Source organism: Ailuropoda melanoleuca, chromosome 13, assembly GCF_002007445.2.
Source record: "Ailuropoda melanoleuca isolate Jingjing chromosome 13, ASM200744v2, whole genome shotgun sequence".
Taxonomy (NCBI): Eukaryota; Metazoa; Chordata; class Mammalia; order Carnivora; family Ursidae; genus Ailuropoda; species Ailuropoda melanoleuca.
In genome coordinates, this window is record NC_048230.1 from 33,751,270 (window position 1) to 33,771,185 (window position 19,916).

Below are 19,916 nucleotides of genomic sequence, written 5' to 3' on the forward strand. Positions count from 1 at the left end.
GTTCTGCCCAACTCCTGTGCTTTGGAGTTTTGAGTGAGTCATCCTAGCACTATTTGACTTTGGATTTCAGGCCCACACTGCTTATATATTCTGAGTAGCTGGAAGAATAGTTTAATTGAAGTGGATAAGCCTACTACTGGACAGACATGTTCTATTCCAAAAGAGGAAACTTCTATCCCACTGAATCACTAACCTGCAAATGCTGGAAAGTGCTAGGCTGAGAACCAATCCTCTGAAATCTTTTGCCCACTCCTGCTTGTCAGGTACCTTGGAAAAGCAAACATTGTAGTGTAAAAGGAGCCTCTTCTGCAAGGTAACTGAAAACCCAAGTAAAGACTGACCCTGGGAATTCGATTGCCTTAGTTTGAAGAGCCAAATAAAAAGGAGTCACATCTGGTTCCATTTTTCTTGTGAAATTATCTCACACTGACCAAGTAGGTCCTTTCCTGAGTATATAAATACAGAAGACACACACATGGTTGTTATCAAACAGTATTGTGCAAAATTAAATTGGCTACTTTATGGTGAAATGGAGAAAAATGGCAGGCATTTCAAACACATGAGTTTCTCTTCATTGGGTCTGGAAGCAATCACTCATAAAGACAGCTACTTTATCTCCTAGAGTGTGGACCATTCTAGAAGGCACAGCAGGTTGGGTTAAAACCAGTGACATGGCCAAACCTGCAATGGAGCCAAGACACACAGAGCCCTGATTGACCAATTATTTGAGGGAATCATCTGAGTTAATGACAGAAATCACCCCCTCCCCCCACAATGTCCCAAGCTGATCTTTTGGACAAGGTCTCTAATGTGCTAGCCATATGTGAACTTAGGGCCAAAGGGAATGGACTTACTGGGATTTTTCAACTATCTTTGGGTCCCAGAGATGTGCTGCATTGTTGCTACCTGGCTGTCATCTCTGGATTGTCCCAGAGAATGCACAATAGATGACAAGCAGAAATCAAAGAAAGACTTCAAGCCCTAGCTGTGGTGAGCCTTGAAATGACTCCATATTGAGCCAGAAGAGGGGGAGTGATATTCCCAGCTGGGCATTTCATTGAGACTACCATTGCTCAGCAGTCATTCCAAAAGATTATGAATCACCCTCCCCCCCCCCGCCTCCTGATGGAGTTTCCCACAGGACATGTGTGAGCAAAAGGATGGTGGTGGAAGCTGGGGGAAAGAGTGAGACAATGAAGTGTAAAGCAATAAAAGGTTATGAGGTTGGGGGAGGGAGAGAACCCATGAAATTGGTTCCCCTACCACCCTGCCTTGGTATTCCCAGCTGTTCTTTTTTTTTTTTTTAAAGATTTTTTATTTATTTGACAGATAGAGACAGCCAGCGAGAGAGGGGACACAAGCAGGGGGAGTGGGAGAGGAAGAAGCAGGCTCATAGCAGAAGAGGCCTGATGTGGGGCTTGATCCCAGAACACCGGGATCACGCCCTGAGCCGAAGGCAGATGCTTAACCGCTGTGCCACCCAGGCGCCGCCAGATGTTCTTATTTTTATAGGCTGCATTGAAGGGTAAGAAGCTTGAACTAAATTGGGCTCCATGAATGGCGTGCAAGTGGGCCAAAATGGCAGAGCACTGTGCATTGTCTCAGGGAGGAGAGCTGAGTCCTTATCCGGAATCCCCTTCTCTTTAACCTTCCCACTTCCATACTTCCTGACCTGGTGAGATCTTGTTACATCTCAAACCACACACCCCAATTCTCACATGATCAAACAGTGCCAGGCTCTTGCTAACTGTCTCCTGGACTCCAGCTAAGCCAGTAGCCTCTTAGAGTATGTGGAATCAGGGTTTGGATTCAGTTCTTGGAAAGATAGTTCTGTCATATACATTCTGTGTAACATTCAAGAAGACTCTATCTAACAGTGAAAAGAATTGGAGAAGAGGATCTTTTCTTCCGTCCCTGCCCAGAGGATGAAGATGGCCAGATAGGATCTTCTCTTGAAATAGAAGGCAAAAAATAGAAGTGTGTCATTTAAGCTCTGGGGATATCGTAACGTGGCCCACTCTCTTGTAATTGAAAGTTGGAAGACATGGAGGGGCGCCTGGGTGACGCAGTCATTAAGCGTCTGGCTTCAGCTCAGGGCGTGATCCCAGCGTTCTGGGATCGAGCCCCACATCAGGCTCCTCTGCTAAGAGCCTGCTTCTTCCTCTCCCACTCCCACTGCTTGTGTTCCCTCTCTCGCTGGCTGTCTCTCTGTCAAATAAATAAATAAAATCTTTAAAAATAATAATAATAATAAAAAGAAAATTGGAAGACATGGAAAAACTTGATTCGTTATAGTTTAGACTTCTCTGAAATGGTCCTGGTGGGGGCATTTGAAAGAAGGAAACTCTTCTCTGGGATGGATTTTTCCACTTCCAATGTCAAGTGGTAGAGGGGGTAGGTGGGAATGGCGTGGGTTTTGTTAGATAAAGTGCTGTGAATTTGAAACCTCAGAGTGCCACTCTCTTAGCACTCTGGGTTGGGGTGGTTTAAAAGTCAGTGGCTGAAGAACCTGTAAAGAATTGTGTAGTCTGCTGACATAAGCTTATGGCTTTTAGCCCCCAGTGGTGCAGGGATACACATCACTCAGCCTAGAAGTCCTAGACCTCCCCTATCCCTCAGTGAGTTTGCCTCTAAGGGGCCCAGAGCACTGGCCTACTTGTGATCATTAAGTGCAGCCATGTCCACATCTTATTTTAGGCATGACCCTGAAGATCCCTTGCATTTACTTTCTACCATCTGAGAGAGAGAGAGGGACAGAGAAAAGGACATGATAGCACAGTTCATGCTTTTCTTTTTAAATTCATGCTTAAATGTTCATTATTTTCTCAAAGCTGGCAGCTAGCTCCTCAGGCCCGAATGCACCCGTTGGGTTCTAAACGAAAGAAAGGGACCAGGCAGAGAAAGATGGTGGAAGAGAAGAAGGGTCAGACGAGAGGGCCTGTGCGGTGCAGGTGGGCACGGATATCTAGTGAACTGCCTGACGCTGGCCCGGACACTGGCCAGACCCGCAGCCCTGGCTGCTGTCCTTGCCCCTCCTTCCCTAATCTTAGCTCCACGTGCTGAGACCAGAGTGGGCTCCCCGCACTACTCAGCCCAAGGAACGCAGGAAGCTGTGCCTGACCGCCTTCCAAATTGCCCTGAGAACTTGAAGCGACTCCAACAGTGAGAGGAAATCAAGTTCGGAATACTTCAGCAAGAAAACGGCCAGGTTATTCCACCTCGTTTCTTCATCCTCCTTCTTGGCATGAATCAGAGAATGCTCACTTGGTGGAACTGCAGGTGTCTAAGGAGAACTTTGATTTTTCTAAACATTTACAATTCTCTTTTATGTATGCAGTCAGAAAGTGGGCAAGGAAATCGAAAATGTAAATCTTCAAGCAAACGTGCGTGTCAGGGAGATGCCAGACTCCCTTCAGCAGAGCAGATTATAGTGAAAGACACGCCGGGAGGAAACATTGGAAGAGCGAATTTCCAAGCAGTGGGGGCCCCTCGTACTGGAAGAGAGGGCCTAAGCCAGAAGGGGCGGGGCTTGCCCTGAGAGCCAATGGGATGCCTGGGCTCACCGGGGCAAAGATGGAGGATGTTCCTGAAGATGGGGTGGAGGTCGTTTTGCTCCAGGTCTCACGTTACCTGACAAATAGTGGATTAGAATCGTGGGGGAGAATCACATCTGGTTCTTCTGTCTCTACAATCTGGAAACCAGGGTCACTGAACCTATGATTCTTCCCTTACGGACATCACCGTGATAAGCTGAGCCTTCCCTGGGAGACAGACTCAAGGAAAACTATGACGATCAAATTTGTCTTTGTGTCTCTCTTCCACTCCTGCCTTCTTCCTCCCTCTTTTTATCTTAAAGATTTTACTTTTTAAGTGATCTCCACAGGCAACATGGGGCTCTAACTCACAATCCGGAGACCAAGAGTTGCAGGCTTTACCAACTGAGCCAGCCAGGCGCCCCTTTTAATAAAACACCTCATACATGTCCAAACAATAACCGCATAGAAAATGTAACGAATATGAATGGAATATAAAATGCTAGGAATAAATTTAATAAGAATTGTGTGGCACTAACACGAAGAAAGCATGTACCTTTTACTGAAAATCATAAAGAAGGGGCGCCTGGGTGGCTCAGTCAGTTAAGCATATGCCTTCAGCTCAGGTCATGATCCCAGGGTCCTGGGATCAGCCCTGCGTGGGACTCCCTGCTCAGTGGGGAACCTGCTTCTCCCCCTTCTTCCCTCTCCTCTCCATTCACCTGTGCTGTCTCTGGCTATCTCTGTCTCTCAAATAGATAAATAAAGTCTTAAAAAAAAAAAAAAAGAAAATCATAAAGAAGATGACTAATGGAGAGACATCCTTTGGTATTAGATAAACAGATACAGTATTGTATCTGAAAGAGGTCCTTTCTCCCTAAATTATTCTGAAAACATAACTCAACGCTAATTAAAAGCTCAACTGGAGTTTTGGGTGCATGATAGAATAATTCTAAAATTTATTAGGAAAAACAAAAAGGTTAGAATAACCGGGAAATCCTTTAAAAGAGAAAACAAGGGGTAAAAAGCTCTCCCAGGAAATAAAGTATGTTATACAATTACAGTGATTTAAATTGTTTCGTACTTGGAGAAGAACAAGTTAGAGCTCCCAGAAATATACCCATGTAAATTGAGAATTCAGTATATGATAAAGGGCATTTTCAAACACGTGGGGAAAAGATAATTTATTGAATGTTATTGGGACAACTGGCTAGCCATTTGGGGAAAAAAAAATGCCATCATCCTCCCAAAGAAGTTCCAGATACTTTAAATGTAAAAACAAAAACCATAAAAATACTAGAAGAAAGCAGGGGTGAAGATGTGTATAATCTTTGGATGGAAACTTCTAGGCATGGCACAAACGCTATAAACAATAAAGAAAAAGACTGGAACATGTGACAACATAAAAATTAAAAACTTTTGCACAAAAACACTATAAACAAAGTAAAAAATAAAGCACAAATAGGAAAAATCTTTAGGACCCATGTCAGAGGGTAAATAACCCTAATACAGAAAAACCTCTTATCAATAAGAGTCCAAACGACCCAATGAAACTATACGTGTGTATCAGGCTTCATTGCTGATAAAATCATTTCAAATTCAGCTTGTCAGTCAAAACAATCCTTGGGACCTCCTTACACTAACAAAAGTATACAATTATCTGTTGTGTATCTAAGATGCCAAGTTGATTGGGCATCTTGTGTTTTTATTTGTTAAAGCTGGCAATCCTATTTCAGACTGGCGAGCCCTGCAGTGACTCCGCGAGGTACAGAAGAAGGGGTTAGTTAGCTTTTCAAACAGGGGTTTCCTCCTTGGTCAAGTACAGCATGAGAAGGAAATCGGATAACAGATGTGTGGACAGGATCCAGCACATAAAGAGTGTTCTGTACACGTTGGTTTGCTTTCCCTTTCGTTTCCGCATAGTTCATTTCTCAGATGAGAAAACTGAGACTGAGAAGAGGGAAATGACTGGCCCACGTGTACTCAGCTAATAAGACGGAATTGCACTGGGAATCCAGGCCAGACTCCATCATTCCCCGCTCACCCCTCCCTCATGACCTCTGCCTTCCCGGGGTCCTCCCATGTCTTGATGTGGCTCAGTTCTTGCGTCCTACTGAATCTGATCTTCTTTCCTCTATTCACGTGTCTGATCACGGTCCCCTACCCAGTCTATCGCCCTGAGACACGAGGGGATGCTTGAACGGTGGTTCTCCACCTCGGCTGTCTGTTACAATCACTTAGGGAGCTTTTAAAAATCTGAATGCTCAGGCGACATCAGACCAATTAAATCAGAACCCTGGGGATAGGACCCAGAAGACCAGGGCTCACAGTGCCGATGTGAGTATGTACGGCTGATCTCGGCGCTGTGAAATGTTTGCCTATGAGACGGTCTAGTTCCACAGCCTCATTTTGTAGGTGAAAGCCCCGAGGCCCAGAACAACAGAACAACTTGGCTTGGGTGGCAGTCACAGATTTGGGAGGCAAACTGCAGACTAGAGCTCTGGCTTTCGAGTTTGTTATCCGTTCCTCCATCCGCGGCAATGTGTTCAGACAAAGGTGTTTCTTCTCCAAACACATCCAGCCTTTCTCAGGCACCTTCAGCCACAGAAAGAATCTGGGACTTGGATTTCAGTAACAGAGGTATTCGCCTGTAGCCTTCTGCACCCCCCTCCACACTACAAGTTTTGTTCTATGAATTGAGTCCATCCACCTTGACCCCCATTTCTTCTCTTCTTGGGCCTCAGCTTGATCTCTGGGGACCATTTCAGGCCTTTCCTTCAAGGGGGTGGTGGCAGACACCTCTCCCTGCTTTGTTCTGGCAGCATTTTTTTTTTTTTTAAGATTTCATTTCTTGATTTGAGAGAGAGAGAGAGCGAGAGCACAAGCAGGGGGAGGGGTGGAGGGAGAGGGAGAAGCAGACTCCCCACTGACCAAGGAACCCGTCGCTGGATCCCAGGACCCCAGGATCATGACCTGAGCTGAAGGCAGACGCTTCACTGACTGAGCCCCCCAGGCACCTCCGCTCCCCACCCTACCCCCTGCAGCATTTCTGACGCATCCCTCCTCTTGAGGCCGGCTCCCTCCTCCATTCGGCGCTGGCTGTTCCACTCCAATGGGCCAACACTTGTCCTAATTCCATATCCTCTGCAGAATTCACATGCTGTGCCAAAACTTCCCTCTCTTGTTCATGCTCAGAGTGCTACAAGGTAAGAGGAGCTAAGCTGATGAGCTAATTTGCCTTGGGTTTTAATCATTGCTCATTGCTTAGCCTTAGAATAATAAAATAGTTCTGCTTCCTCTTCACTAGCTGTTTTCCTGCACAGAAAACCTGTTTGGCGGGGCGCCTGGGTGGCACAGCGGTTAAGCATCTGCCTTCGGCTCAGGGCGTGATCCCGGCGTTCTGAGATCGAGCCCCACATCAGGCTCCTCTGCTGTGAGCCTGCTTCTTCCTCTCCCTCCCCCTGCTTGTGTTCCCTCTCTCACTGGCTGTCTCTATCTCTGTCGAGTAAATAAATAAAATCTTAAAAAAAAAAAAAAAACCTGTTTGGCTTCTGTCGGGGGCCTTGTGGTCAGAGACTCGCAATCTGTGTCCCGTGGACTGCAAAGAGGGCGTCAAATGCAAGGGTTCCATAAACATGGCGGGAAAAATGTGTTTCTATTTCCATGAACAATAAAATCTGTATTTGTTTTTATTAAACAATAAAATATATCTTTCTTTTCACAAACCTCAAATGGAAACGTGGCATATCCTTCAGTTACACATGCAGGAAGCAAACCGTACTGGCATTGGGGGGCATCTCTTACTCTGTTGCCTACAAAATGAGTAGATATTTTCATATCATATTATAGTTTTTGCAATTATCTTTTAATGGTATCGATGCTCGTCACTACTCTGAAATCATGGTGAAGTATGAGACTTGGCCTTACAGTTCCTTTTTTTTTTTTTAAGATTTTATTTTTTTAAAGTAATCTCTACACCCAAGGTGGGGCTTGAACTCACAACCCCATGATCAAGAGTCCCATGCTCTACCGACCGAGCCAGCCAGGCACCCCTAGAGTTTCTTTCTTTTTTTTTTTTTTTTATAAGATTTTATTTATTTATTTGACAGAGATAGAGACAGCCAGCAAGAGAGGGAACACAAGCAGGGGGAGTGGGAGAGGAAGAAGCAGGCTCTTAGCAGAGGAGCCTGATGTGGAGCTCGATCCCCGAACACCGGGATCACGCCCTGAGCCGAAGGCAGATGCTTAACGACTCCGCCACCGAGGCACCCCACCCCTAGAGTTTCTTAATGTACCAATTCACAGGGACACAGAGCACTATGTCCCAATTTAAAAATCGTCTAAGAACTGTTTTTCACTGTGATGGTTTTCTTGGTAACCTTATGTATGCTGCTTTCTTCATTTAGAAATATTTAAATCACTTCGAAGCATGCTTCTGAGAAGGGCTGCATGACCCGGAACCAGTTCAGAACTCTCCTGTCGGCGTCCCTGGGTGACGTGGGCACTGGGAGCCTTTAAGATACACCCATGGCTGCTGGCAGTGTGGGCCCCGTCTGCGTCCCAGGCTGTGTGAGGTCGGGGCTGGTGGAAAGTCAGGCTCTTTTGAAAACCTTGTTCTAGACTTGTCATTTTTGGGGCAGCTCCATGTTTGACAGCCCTGCTTCCTTCCACAACCTTCCCAGGGAATGACGTATTCAAGCCCCACAACTAACTGGCAAGCATGAGTCAAGGCTCTGCTGGTAGCGAGAAACAGAAATCTATCCACGCTGGCCCAGAGCACAGCTTTGGGGCGCTGACCTAGACTTGTCATGAAAACACAGCACAGCGGGGCGCTTGGGGTGGAAGAAGCAGCCCAGGACCAAGACCCCCACTTTCTGTGTCCCTTGGGATCCTCCTGCTTGCTTTCTCCTTTCTGACCCGCCTCCTCCGTTCTCTCCGAGACCTGCTCTTCTAAAATCTGAGCTCTGGCTCCTTCTAGTGCCCCCTGGAACCCTGATACCTCATGAGTCGTGATACCTCCTGGCCTTGCAACCCAGCTCCTCACAGCTCCCTGGTGGTGAGACTTCCGGGCACACGGACATCAGGCTCTCCTCTTCTGGGCCCTTGGGAAGCCTACACCTCCCTACCCCATGGCAGTCGGGTGGGCCCCTGTGACTGGTCCTCTCCAGGCTTTCTCAACGGCGGCACTCCTGACGCTTCCGTGGAAGCTTTCCGTCATGGGAGCCTGTTCTGTGCCTTGTAGGACGTTAGCAGTATCCCTGGCCTTTCTCCAACAGACAAAATCCAAAATTGCCCTCCACTGAGAACCACCACCCTGTAATTTCTGGGGCAGTCACATTGAAGACATTCTTTCCCATAGTTTCCATGTATACTCCTAGTCATAAGACCCCTGGCCCCCATTTTTGGTTTAGAAATTGAAGTCATGCATGTGGTATTTGTTATCTTGGACATGAGCAAATCTTTTGATCTTTTTTTTTTCCCCTCTCTCTCTTTCTATCATGTAAAAAACACTACAATGAATGACCCCTGCGACCTTTCTGTTTTCCTAGCACCCAGTCTAAGCGACCTTTTTTTGAGCAGGGTCCATCTGTATCTCCAAGCCTACCACTCCCCTGGGACCTCTGCAGGTGACCGTGAACAGCCTAGAGATTTAGTGGTTATGCAGGAAGAAACCAGTGGCTCGCCCTCGTTCCCCAGGCTGTCTCTTCTCTGAACAACAGTCACCGAGTTTCGTCTCTTCACAAGCCCTCTCGCTGTTCAGCCTTGTCAGAAGAACACGTGCCCCCGGCCTTCCTCCCCTTCTTTCGTTGCCGCTTTAATGGGAAAGGACTCCTTTCTGCTCTGCCTCAAGAGAGAGAGAAGGAGCCCTTTGCCACAGGTAAACAGCGTGGGCAACACATGAAAACAGTCACCTGGCCAACGAGATCCTCAGAAGGCCCCTGGTGTGCCCCTAGTTCAAAGCAGCCGCTCGCTGACCAGTAATTAGCTCGGTCGAGGTCTGCAGAGGGGACCCAGGGAGCTACAAAAGGCAACTTGGGGCGAAGCAGCTCCTTTCCTGAAGGAGATGTGAGGAACCTTTCTTAGAGGTAGTGCCCGAGCGTCTCCTGTGATGTCGCACAGTGGAGTTGAAAAGCGGATTGAGGCAGGAAGCAAGCTACGTGGGAGCCCGCACGCGCTCACACATTCGCACACAGCTCTGCTCGTTTACTTTCTATATTAAAAGGCCTGCTGACCTCTGTGATTTCCTCCCCCTCAAATTCAGAAACGATGAATAGGATGCATTCTGACTTTAAATGCAACGGAGAGCTTTGAAAAGATGGAAAATTAGCAACATCTGGGCTGAGGAACCCAAAGAGAGCTGAAAGGGAAGGAAATGCCTTGAAAGAAGTTTCAGATGTCATTGTGATCCTGGGGCCAGTGTTTGGATGGATAGGTGGCTTTGTGTGCTTAGGAGAGGGGGTCGGGGCCTCCGTGCCCACCCTGACTTGGCTCCCTGTCCGAGTCTTTTGTTTTTCTTCTCTTCTCCGGGCTCCACCACCCAGGAACGAACATTCCCCTGCTTGGAAATGGTCTCCACTGCGTCTCTTGGACATTCTGCCTGCTGCCGTGAAAATCGAGGAGACCCATTTTCTCAAGCTTGTTTCTTTCTCTTTTCTTCAACACATGACGCCGCCGGCCCTGGATCTTGTCCTCAAACCTTCCTCGAAAAGGAAGAGAGGCAAGCCACGCAGTCAGGCTTGTTCCCAGATGCCCCTGCTGTGCCTGGGGTAAATGGCGATTGCTCTAAACCTGTTGTGTTGGTCTGAGCTCTGTCGGTCGCAAGGCCAGACCCCAACTCCAGCTAGCCTGGGTGGAAACATTGAATTTCACATCACAAACCATGGGGATGGTGGAACTGGCCCCAAACCGCATCCGGAAATTTAAACACCATCAGGGTCTCCTCACTCTGGAACTTGGCTTCTTGCTTCTATTCGCCTCATTCCTACCAACTGCACATGGGCTTTGTCCACGCAGCAGGCACCTGTCCCCCCAGGGACTTGGATTCTTTGGGTACCGATTTCACAGCCCCAACAGAAAGAGAAGTATAACCCTTGCCTGCTCAGGAATACAAAAATCTAGGGAAGGACTCTGATTGGGCAGGGTTGAGTCATGAGTTACCCCTGAACCAATCACTGCAGCCAAGGAGCTGAGGCTTTCTGATTGGCTGGTTCTAGACGACAGGCCCCTCCCCACATCTGGGACTAGGATGGGCCACCAGAAGCAGGTGGCAGGAGGTTGGGGAGCAGGTCTCTAAAGGAAGGGATGAGTTGTGACCTGGGTGAAAGAAAAAGGATGCTTAGGAGACATGAAGGGCATTGTCCACTAAATTGACTGTCATTTCCCCAGTGAATAGTTTCCTAGTGTGTCCAGAGCAAGTTACCATAAACCGGGAGGCTTATACCTGCAGAAATGTATTCTCTCACAGTTCTAGGAGCTAGAAGTCAAAACTCAAGGTGTTGGCAGGACCCCACTCCCTTCCAAGGCTCTTGGGGAGACTCCTTGTCTTGTGTCTTCTGGTGACTGTCAACATTCCTTGGCTCATGGCTGTTTGCTGCAGTCTCTGCATCTTTACGTCTCCTCTCTGTGTCACCTCTTTCTAGAAGGACACTTGTCGCTGGCTTTAGGACCCACCTGGATAATCCAGATCAAGAGCCTTAACTTAATTGCTTTACAAAGACCCATTTGCAAATAAGGTTACATTCGCAGTTTCCAAGGATGAGGACATGGACACATCTTTTTGGGGGACTACTGTTCAACCCATTACACCCAGCGTGAGGTGCCCTCCCAAGTGGCAGGGAAGGCTGTTTTGCACCCACACATTGTGGGTTTTCTACAGGTGTCTGAGTCTCATCTTAATATTTTTTTAAGATTTTATTTATTTATTTAAATAGCACGGGGGGAGGGGCAGAAGGAAAGGGAGAGAGAATCCCAGGCAGACTCCTTGCTGAGCATGGAGCCCCATGTGGGGCTCAATCCCCTGACCCCAAGATCACGACCTGAGCCAAAACATCAAGAGTCGGATGCTTCACCGACTGAGCCACCCAGGGCCCCATGCCCAAGTCTCATCTTAAACTTGCCAAGCAGCCAGCTGGGTTTCTGTGATACCAGCACACCTTGGCAGGACACAGATTGGGACCCCAACCCAGCTTTGTTCCGTGTTGGCTTTCTGCAGTGCCTCTGTTCTTATTATCCTGTCCTGTTTTCCTCTCTACAGGAAAATACTTTCTTCTCCATAGGTCTATCACCGGGCAGTTCACGTTCTGTCCTGGCTCTCTGTCTTAGCCCAGTGACTTCGGGCAAATAATTTAAATTCTCTGAGCCTCAGTTCTCTCCTCTGTCAAATGGGGATGATAGTAGTAGCTACCTCCGAGGGGTGGCTCGGAGCCTCAAGTCAGTTAATAGAGAGTATATAAAACACCCACAGTGGTCTCCCACACAAAGTAAACACTTCATAAAGTTAGCTATTGTTGTAAGACATAGGCAGATCCTATTTTCCAGTTTCTTCCTTGAGCCTCTACTTTTTCTGGTTACATTTTTATTTTTTCTTTAGGTTTTCTCTTTCCAAGTTCTGCGTGACTTAGTGCAGAGGTTCAGGGACTCTGGTGTTCACCTGAATCACCCGGAGGAGACTTAAAAGTGCATATGGCTGGGCCCCTCCCTGGGAAATTTGATTCCGTGGGTTTGGTACCCCACATCCTGAGCCTCTTCGATTCTGACACACGCCCAAGTGTCTGAGATGCAACCAGACTTTGAGACCCCTGGTGATGGGAGAGACGCTTGGTGAAGAGGTTCTAATGCCATAATTCATTGATTTACTGCAGAGTGGTGGGCAGGTGACCTGACCTTCGTTTCCACAGTACCCCTTTAAAATGGGGATAATCATACTTTTCAGCCAGGACCAAATGAGAGTGTACTCACGATTTCTAAAATATCTCACAAAAGAATGGTCATGAGGATAAGAACCGATATTCTTGATGCAGTAAGTTTTTGGAAACTTACACGTATATAACCTCACTTCACTTGTTCAAATAGCTTGTAAGTTGGGGTCTAGCATCCACTCTACAGATGAACCAAGTGGGGCTTATGAGATATCAGGAGGCTCGAATGAGTTAATACCGATAAAGAATACGGTAAGCAGTTTTGCCTTTATTCTAACCCTTGGCCTTTTTTGCCCCATTGCAGGCAGCTACCTTCACGCAAAGGCAGCTTGTGTGCTGGTGTGACGCCCTTAGCTTTTCCGTCCCTCTTTCTCTCTAATGGAAAGAAAGGAATCTCAAGATCGGCTTCTTGCTGGTGCAAAGGACTTCCTATCCCTGGTTCATAATTTAGTTCAAAACTTAAAGTGTCCCAATGTGCAGGGCTTGAAATCCATAAAGCAAACCCTTCCTGACAGAACTCCGTTCGGGTGATCAGAGGGGTTTCACTTCTCTCCCTGTCAGCAATCCAGGAAGAAGAACTAGGGCACAGAGTGTAACCTCAGAGCGCACAGCCATGGGGTGGAGCCAGTCTAGGGCTGGTGGGGGATAGAGGGGCTGGCCAGCTTGAGGGAACAGAGTGGTTTTCTTAAAAGAGGGGAGAATCCAGCTCCGGAGGCAACCTCTGGTTTCCTCTGAGTCCTTGCTCCTCCCTCACCCCGTTGCACCTGATTTCGTGGTTATTACCAGAGGTCGCCAGAACTCTTACTTCTTGGCACACCTCTCCGGACTCCTGGACTCCTAAGCCGGATGTTTGCTTTCCATGTGGAGTGTGGGCCTGGCTGCCTTGCCACGGGGTTCGGCCTTGAACTCCTCCCCTGCCCCAGCTCAGGGCTGCTACATAACCTGCATGTGAGTGTGAACGTAAGCGTGTATGTGAGTGTGCGTGCTTGATGGACCTACGATAACATAGCTCAAGGTTTTCAAAACAGCTTTACTGAGACAAAATTCCTATGCCATGTGATTCACTCATGCAAAGTATGCAAGTCAATATTTTTTAGTGTATTCACCCAGGTGCATAACCATCACCACAACTTGGGAACATTTTCATCATCCCCCCAGAAGAAACCTCATGCCCTTGAGCCATTGTCTCCCTGCTCCCCAGGTCCCAGCCCCTGACAACCACTGATCCACTTCCGTCTCTATAGATTTCCCTGCTCCGAACATTTCATATGAATGGAACCATATATGATATGGTCTTTCTGCTTAGCATCAGGTTTCCAAAGGTCCTTCGTGCTCTAGCCTGGATCAGGGCTTTGCTCCTTTTTTATTGCCAAATAATATTCCATTGTACCGGACGCACGATGCTTCATTCATTCATTCACCAGTTGATTGATGCTTTGGTTGCGTCCACCTCCCAGCTCTTATGAATAATGGTGCTGTAAACATTTATGTACAGAGTTTTATATGAACATATGTTTTCAATTCTCTTAGGCTGATCCCTAGGAGTGGAATCGCCGGGTCACATGGTTGCTCTCTGTTTAAAGTAACCAAAGCTGTTAATGTGTGGAAGACACGCAGATCGGAGCTCGTGCCAGGCACTGAGGGTTAAAACCCCGAGCTGCACCTGAGCTGTCTCAAGAAAGATTTATTTTTAGTCTGTGGATATTTTATATCTAGTGAGGAGAAAGGGGAGGGGGAGACAGGTGAGCCAGAGAGATTCTGAAAGTCTTGTTCGGACTTCAAAGTAGAGCGGGATGCCTGGACCAGTCTCTGTTTTCTCACCATTGAGCTGAGATGGAAGATAATGGGATTCGGCTTTTCCCACATGACCCTGACACTACGGGGGACGGGAGAGAATGGGACGCTCTCTAAGGAAGCTGTGGAGGAACCCAGAGCGGGGGTGGCCTGCCCTGGGGACAGTGTAGGAACCGGCCCTCAGTCGGGAAAGGACTCCTCCCTGGGGACTCTGTGCACAAAGCCCTCTGCTTTTGAGAGCTATAGTGGCTCTCAAATTTTTAGTACATATCTATTTTTAGCATACAGTGACTATATATATATATATAGAGAGAGAGAGAGAGAGAGAGTACATTTGGGAATGAAAAGCCGATGAGAAAAAAATTAGGCTTTGTCCTACTGACCAAACAGAGGCACTCTTAACAGGGTGTTTCCTTTCTGCTCTTCAGGTTTTTTCGTTTGTCTGTTTAATGCGTAGCTTTCGTTGGTTTTCTCCCCCTCTGCATAGCTCTCCATATGGGAGGAACTTCAGGGCATCGCGCTGGTGGAAGGAAAGGATGGAGGGTAAGTTTCGAAGCCTCTTTGCAAAACAAGCATTTGTGTCTACTCGGCACTATGCTCACTGGGGTCGCTTTGGGGGAACAGCTGCTGGAAATTGGGGGGATGTCCATTTCACACACCCCCATCAAACAGGTGCAGGAAGTGCCAGGCCCACATTGTCACTAATCCCACAACCTCCAGGCCACCCAGCAGGCAGCTCACCCTTCCCTTGGTCCTCCCAGCTCAGCAGCGAGGCTGTCCTGGCTAAACGGTGCTCCTGTCTCGCTGCCCCGCATTTGGGGTGACTCATGGCTCTTGCTCTGGAACCCAAGAAGGTCGGTGAGCAGTTCATGCCTCACCGTAGTTTCTGGAGAACTGACCTCGGCCAGGGCTGGCGAGCTACTCAGGCAGCCCGTGCGGCACCTTGGTGTGACCTGGTATTAGGAGCCAGAAACAGAAGGAGCCACAGCCGGAGCTCAAAGTCACGAAATATCTGGGTTTTGTTTGGGTTTGGTTCCAAATAGGGGTCTTTTCAAGCCCTTTCTAACCCCAAAGCTCTGGCCAAGCTGCCTGGACTGAACAGACAGGGCACAGGTCAAGCGTGATGGGTCCACCCGACACTTTTGGTGACACACAGAGTTGTCATGGAAATGTGTGGTGACCAGGCCCAGGGGTCAGCGTTCTGCTTCATCAGCTCTAATTCGTGGTCGTGCTGCTGCAGGACCACGTGTTTTACCTTCTCTCATCTGGTTCGTGCACCTGGACGGGATCCACGATCAGCATAAATACTGAGGTCCTCCATCAGAGGAGCCTGGCATTCTTGCCCTTCTCCCTACCTCCTGCCCCAGCTCACTCTCTTTCCCACGTCCATCCTTCCAGTCCACAAGGACCCCCAGCCCTCCTTTTGCAGCCTGCCCTCCCCAGGGCATGCTGGTGGCTGCCAAGGCCACCAAGACCCCAAGGACTGCCTGGTCACCCTGGCAGGGCAGAGAGCAGGAGAGAAATAGGGAGGAAGGGCTTTGGCTCCCCAGCACAGGGGGCCTGAGACCAGAGGGAAGGTCTGGGTCTGGGCTGAGGCCAGGTTGGGGGTTTGGCTGCCCTCTTCACTGTATAGCCTTGGGAAGCCCCTTCCCTCTCTGGGGCTAACTGTGCGTGTGAAGGGATGGCGGGGCTCAGGGGGTGCCTCAAGTCACTGTACCTGCCCCAAGGGTTCTGGGAGGACCCAGATGCCCGGATATACTGGTGTTTACAGGCAGCTGTGGGACTCAGGCAGGGCAGAGGGGAAGAAGCCACCTCTTAACTATAGGGCAGTGGTCCCAGGGGTCAGTGTTCAACACGGGTGGGGGGCTCTGGGAAGAATGATAGACGTGATGGGCAAGATGTGACGTATCACTGGTATTGTCTTCAGCTCCATCCAGGGAGGGGGTGGTAAGAAACAAAATGGCATGGTTATTCTAGAGTTGGTGACACCAAGACTATTCTAAGAAATCAGAGGAGAAAATAGGCCACCTGTCAGGCTCTTTCGGCAGAGCTGTAACACTAAAGAAGGGACACGGGAAAGGCCACCAGCCAGCGAGCCCATGAGGCCACCAGGGCTGCCTGGTCTACCAGGAAGGACACCTGGCCACTTGGGCTCCAGGCCAAGGGAGGAGAGGGCCTGAGACCCCGGGGTTCCCATGCCTCTTGCTGGTTCAGCCTCCGCTTCACAGACAGTCATTGTTCTCCACACCCCTTTGTTGCCCTTTCCCAGGCGCCAGGCGGGTCGTAACTGGGGAGGCACGGGTGACCCAGAGATAAAGTCTTTTTATGAGCTTCCTGATTTAGCTGAGAGAGGAACTTGGCTGACTGGCACGGATGATGGACAATCCCCTCTACCTGGTTCCTTCTGTGAGAAGGAGGCTCTTCCAAGTTCAGATGGGAGGTGCTGGCGCCCTCTGGGGAGGCTTGAGCTGGGTTGCCTGGGGACAGAGGTCCAACCCAGGAGGACATTAGCAGATAAGAGAAGAAAGCTTTACTCACCCTTCTGTGCTCAGCCCCACATTTCAGCAAACACATGCTCGGAAATGCTCGGAAAACCAAGTCTGGCCATCACTTTTGGCATTGCATAGACTAGCAGATTGTTTCTCAAGATTCTTCTGGAGATTTCTCCTGACTACTCCAGGGAAAAAGAGGGTGAAGAGGACTAAAAGAAACCCCAAGAAAACCTCCACATCATTTGTCTAAATTCCAGATGTACAGGAGAGAGTTGGAGGTGAACCCCAAGACGTCATTAGTCAGGCCCAAGGGGGTTTTAGACGAGGCACTTTGAAATGGCTCGTCTGGGAAATTAAGATGACAAGAGACAGAGAGAGAGAGTGTGTTGAGATTTTAATTAAAATAAACTTTTACTATAAGTCGTCCATGTGTTTGGTGAAATGGCCAAATGGTACCAAAAAATATGCAGTGAAAAGTTTACCATTTCCTCCCCACCCCTCAATTTCTTAGTTCTCCTTCCCAGCAGCAACAACTCTATTGATATCTTAAGTATCCTTACTGGGTGATTTTCAGAAGTTATTTCTTACAGATCTATGTGAGATTATAGCGTGGGACATCTGAACGGTATCCCAAATGGTGAGTGCCTTGGAAGGATGCGACTCTGATTACCTCAAACGGGAAGGGAGCTAAGTTTATGTCCCCACAGCAGGGATGGCGGGGGGGGGGCCAGGCTGGGGGAGGCCAGCAGTCCACAAACACACAAACAGATCCTGAAAACACGAGATTCCAGGAAGTGCTGTGAAGAGAATTAAAATAGAGGGACACATTGGGGAGTGACCATTCAGTCTCTCTGAGGAGGTCACTTCTAAGGTGAATAATATGAATGAATACATGTCCTCTTTCTTTGTCCACTTTGTGGTGTCTACCAGTCCTTAATGGTGAAGGGCGCCTGCTGCCAGATGTGTTCCTCTCTCACTGGACGGTCACACACTGACGTTCACATGCTAGCAGTCCAAGGGACAGTGCAGACTGCCCACCATCCTGGTCCTCTATTATCCCACCCACCTGCTTCCTTACACCAGAACTGAGACCCTTCACCCCCATACTCTCTTCTCATCCCTCATCCCCCTTGAGGCATTTGTGAGCTGCACATGGGCCATCTGGAAGGTGGAGGCGGCCAACCTAACTTCTGTCAGCCCTAGACTATCTCCTAGATGCTGTTTTAACACACCGCTGGTATGAACCACCTTCATCTTTCTTGGTTTCTCCAGAGGACTATAGAAGAAAATATGCCAGTTAGGTGAGCATTCTGCTTAACAAACTCCTGGCACCTACTAACCATATATCTGAATAATAAAGGAACGCCAAGATCCTAGATCATCCTCACATCCTTTTACGCCCACGTCCAACACACTAACTCTGAGTCCCATTGAGCTGGGAGGACACCACCTCTCCAGGAATGGGGGTATTCCCTTTTCCTTCCCGCCCTCTCTCCTTCCTTCTTCCTTGTCTCTTTCTTCCTACCCTTTGCAGTTTCAATACTCATGTATGTGTCCCCAGTCAATGTGTTGTTTACTGTTGCCTGTTTTTGCACTTTTTATTAACAAAGTCACACACATGTTTTCTTCTAGAATTCACATTTCTTCATCATGTTTTGTTTTTGAGATTTCTTTTCATGGCCATGCTCACAGCTGTAGTTCATGTTCTCTAATCAATAACATTTCTTTACGTTAAAAGGGCGCAATTCATCTCTTCTGCTGCTGCCAGACATTTAGGTGGTTTTCCCTTTTTTTCCTATTGTGAACAATGCTGTACGGAACATTCCTATCCCTGTCTCTGGGTGCATGTGTGGGAGCGTCTCTAAGATCCGCACCAAGGAGTGGAATTGCTGGCTTGGAGTGTTTTTGTTTTTTTTCATAAAGATTTTATCTTTTTAGAGAGAGAGAGAGAGAGCATGGGGGGAGGGGTAGAAGGTGAGAGAAAGGCAGAGAATTTCAAGCAGACTCCACCCTGAGTGCTGAGCCTGGTCTCATGACCCTGAGATCATGACCTGAGCTGAAACCAAGAGTCGGACACTTCACCAACTGAGCCCCCCAGGCGCCCCTGGCATGGAGTGTTAGGAGCAGATCTGATTTTATTAAAGAAGACAGAATTCTTTTCCACAGGAGATTTCGTTTGAAGAAAGCTCTCTGTAGTTGGAGAAAGGGAGAACAGGGCGAGGTGGGCTCAAACATATCCCCTGAAATCATGACAAAGGAAGCTATCAGTTTTTGAAAAGTAATTCTGTGATTTTAATAAATGAGAATCCACGTAAGATGATGCACTTGGCCATCTGCAGAAGGAGCGCAGTCAGCAGGATGCATGAAGTAATACACGGTCGTTCTTCAACCACAGAGGGGAGCGCCCCAAGTGAACGGTGATGCACTTAATAGCAAAAAGAGAGGGAGATGGTCTGCAATCTAAAACGAGACTCAGGGAATCCTACCCTGTCAGTGGGACTTCTCATCGCGCTAAGCAAGAGCCGGGGTCTAGGGCCCTGTTTTCCAATGGAACAGTCTTCGTGTTGGATGGGGTACTCTGGCTCCTCAGTCGGCATGAATTCGCTTGAGGGACCATCAGTTCCTCAAAGCTTCATCTCACCTCCTGAGCAAACTGACAGAGATCCCACTCTGGAACCCCCCTGGTGAACACACAGCCCTAGGGGCCATGATGTACGAGGGGCATTCTCAATCAGCCACCTGCTGGGGCCTCCCTTACCGTCACCCTCTTACCTGCAGCCTGCCGGTTCCATCATTGTATTCGTCACAACAAGCATTGAATCTCCTATTGTGATTTTTATTTTTCTTGTTTTTGCTCATAAGGATGTAGATAGGAATACGAAGATTCATACATATACACAAAAGAAAATCAAGGCCATTGTTTACCCCGGTGGATTTTATACACAACATAGACCAAAGTGCATAGACGTGGAAGTCCTTCTGAAGGCTCCTATCTGTCACGGGGCGCCCACGTGGGCGATTCTATAGCCTTCCTTCACCCACGTCCACCAAGTGTACATGTGACAAGATGGCTTCTTTCCGTGTTCTCGTTTTCTGACTGATTCACAGAATGCTTGGGAATTTGTGAAATATTTTCATCAGCATTCTTGTATTAGATTTTTACAACCACTGAGCGAGGA

The 19,916-nt window shown here is 48.2% G+C and overlaps 1 long non-coding RNA gene across 1 annotated transcript in view; it reads left to right on the forward strand.

The window, feature by feature from the left end:
- The window catches only part of LOC117795754, a 49,247-nt gene extending 34,320 nt beyond the window's left edge, over positions 1-14,927 (forward strand). Inside the window, exon 3 of the long non-coding RNA XR_004619882.1 lies at positions 14,733-14,927. This is a non-coding gene — a long non-coding RNA (uncharacterized LOC117795754). The remainder of the gene's footprint in view (positions 1-14,732) is intronic.
- Positions 14,928-19,916: the final 4,989 nt, after the last annotated feature.